Raw genomic sequence first — 3,239 nt, 5'->3', positions numbered from 1 at the left:
TAAAGAGAAAGAACAATTCAGCTCGCTCTGAGCACCATCAGATCGAGGTAAAAAAAGGTAAAGGACCCCTGGTCGGCTGAGTGCAGTCAAAGGCGACTATAGGGTTGCAGTGCTCATCTTGCTTTCAGGCCGAGGGAGCCGCTGTTTGTCCACAAATAGCTTTCCGGGTCATGTGGCCAGCATGGCTAAAGCGCTTCAGGCGCAACGGGACACTGACAGAAACCGGGGCGCATGGAAATGCCGTTTACCTTCCCTCCACAGCGATACCTATTTATCTACTTGCGCTGGCGTTCTTTTGAACTGCCAGGTTGGCAGGAGCTGAGACAGAGCAACGGGAGCTCACCCCGTCTCAGGGATTCGAACCTTTTGATCAGCAAGCCCAAGAGGCTCAGTGGTCTAGACAAGCACTGAGGTAGCGGGGAATGATACTATGAGCAACTATGAGTATATAGAGTAATTCTGGGGGGGAAATAGGAAGAGAAACAAAGACAAAAAGGAACAATTCCAAGAAGAGAGGGGGATTATTCATGACAAATCCCATGAGTCCCTACGTACTTCCTCCTACTTGTCGCCTATTATGGGTTATTTATGACATTTTTACATCCTGAGCGTATGACAAGGATAAGGAAAAGAACCGCTTCTTATGACCTGTGAAACAGGTTAATTTTTGGAATGAATTACAGGTCCCTTACTCTGTGTGCTGATCTAGATCAGTGGTTCCCAAATCTCCCCATCTCCCTGAGGGTCTTGGCAGACCACGTAGCAATGTGGTCTGCCAAGTAACGTGCTGTATGGTTTTTAATTGTATTTTTACAGACAAGCTGTGGGCTGACTGAATGAAGCTTTGTGAAACACTGGTGGGCCATGGACTAGTCTTTGGAAAACAAGGGTCGCCCATATTGCCTATTCCCTTGTTGTAGTTTTTGTTGTTGTTGCTGGAGTTTTTTGGGGTTTTTTTTTTTTTGCACATTAGTGGTATCCTGACCACTAATGGTGTTATCTTACCATATCGTCATAGCTGTCAACCTTCCCCCTATCAGTACTATACTGTAGACTATAGTACTGATAGGGGAATTTCCCGCAAAAAAAGGGAAGGTTGACAGCTATGCATATCGTAGTATTGTGTTTTCATTCATGTTTGTCACTGGGCTTAATTTTCCTTTCCTCACAGTAACCAAGACAAAAACGAGCAAGCTGAGGAGAGCAGACTCCAAGAACTAAATGAGCAGGTCAAAGAGATCAGAGAACTTCAGGAGCCACAAAGCTTAAATGACCAGACCGAAGAGAGCAGTGAACTTTCGGCGCCAGATCTTGAAGAAATTAAAATCCAAGATCTATCTGAGCAGGTTGACGAGAGCAAGCCAGAAAACCTAATCAGGCAGGCTGAAGAGAGCAGTGAACTTTCGGAGCCAGATGTTGAAGACAATAAAACCCAAGAACGAGCTGAGGAGCAGGACCGGGAGAACAAGCCACAAGGCCCAGATGAGTGGGCCAACGATTATAATCCCCAAGATCTAAAGTACAGGGTTGAGGAACAAGTGAAAACATCAGCACTGTACCTCCCTGGTAAAGAGCCCTCCCTGTATCCTCTTGACAGGATACCAGAGATTTATTTGGCAGAAATGCAGGATGCACTACAAATCTCCTCTGCCTCTCAACTTGACTTGGATAAGTAAGTAACGTTCTGGCATTGTGGCAGAAATCTTGTGCTTCACATTTGATTCCTTAAGTGGTCCCTAGTGTTGCTAACTTCAGCACCAAGCGGCAGCATCCAGCACCATCCTTTGTGTGAGGAACGTCTGGGATGTATTTACATTAATTTATTAACTTATAAAGAGAATTATATGAAAATGATGTATAGGTGGTATTAAACACCAGCTAAGTTGGCAAAAATGTACAAAATGAGAGAAAATAAGTGTTGGGAATGTAAAGAAGTAGAAGGTACACAGGTATGTAAGAGAGGCATACAATGAGGTGGGTGGCGGGATCAACTACCGTTTATATGTATACCTGGATTTATTTTTAAGGTCAGCTTGTTTTTTATTTTATTGATAACTTTAATGTATATTTTATACTCAGTGTAAGCCTCTTAGAGGTTTCTACAATTAAGAGGTATACACATATTAGAAACGAATGCCTATTTAATTCTATTGCAAGTCATCTTCCATATTTATGCAAGTCTGCCAGTTCAGCTGTTCAGACCGGGAGACTCTCAAGTTTAGTGGTGATTTCTCATCAATTTGCCTCTGATCTTGTCAATTTCCTCGATCAAAGCAAAAGCACTTAAGCAGTATAAGAAGAGGGAAAGCCCTGCTTGATCAAAGGCCATCTAGTCAAGAATATGTTCTCACAGGGGCCAAAGAAAGATGTCCATGGGAAGCCAATAAGCAGAACATGAACACAGTACCACTTGTCTAAAATCTTGTTTGATGTGAAGAGTGTAAGAAAATATTTCCGCTGGTTGGTCCGCCTCTTGCTCCTTTATTGGAGGGACTCAGTCACCAGTGGCAAACTTGGGGTGTAAGGCAGGTAAGGAGGCACCAAGCTTTGGGAAGGAGGCGTGAGGGCTCTGGCAGGGTCCTAGAGCCCTTCCACCTTCTTCCCAAAGCTGGCAAAGTGCTAACTAGGCTTTGGGAAGAAGGAAGGAGGACTCTGGGACCCTATCAAAGCCTCACACCTCCTTCCCACAGGCCAGTGCCTCACTTACCGGCCTTTGAGACAGTAGCTCCCATTGTGTGCTCACCATTCAGAGGCCTAAATCCACCCCTGAGTTAAGCCTTACATATATTTCACCTGGAGCGGTGGGGTTCGTGCAGTCCTGTGCTTGCTCCCACTCCACTTCTGGTAGCCCCTGCAGTTTCCACCCCCATAATTAAGTGTTGAGTGCAGGGTTACATCCTCTGCTAGCAATACATCCCCATGCATTTACAGCATGCTATGCAACCCATAATCTGTCCCAGGTGGGATCTAGAAACATTAAAAAAAGGCTGTGAAAATGCTTTTTTAAAAAACACGTTTTGAAAAATATATGGAATTTGCCATAAGCTCACCATCACCACCTAGGATCACATTTGTATAATGCACTTAAACATTGTATTTGCGGCCGTATGGCTGAGTTCTCTCATATTGTAGATGGCAGCCTTTCACTGACATTAGGCTTGAAGGAAGGAGGGCCAGATTTAGGTTTGATGAGGACCTAAGCTACTGAAGGTAATGAGGCCAACGATGATAATCCCTAA

Source organism: Lacerta agilis, chromosome 14, assembly GCF_009819535.1.
Source record: "Lacerta agilis isolate rLacAgi1 chromosome 14, rLacAgi1.pri, whole genome shotgun sequence".
In the NCBI taxonomy this organism is placed as follows: domain Eukaryota; kingdom Metazoa; phylum Chordata; class Lepidosauria; order Squamata; family Lacertidae; genus Lacerta; species Lacerta agilis.
This window is presented reverse-complemented; position numbering follows the sequence as displayed.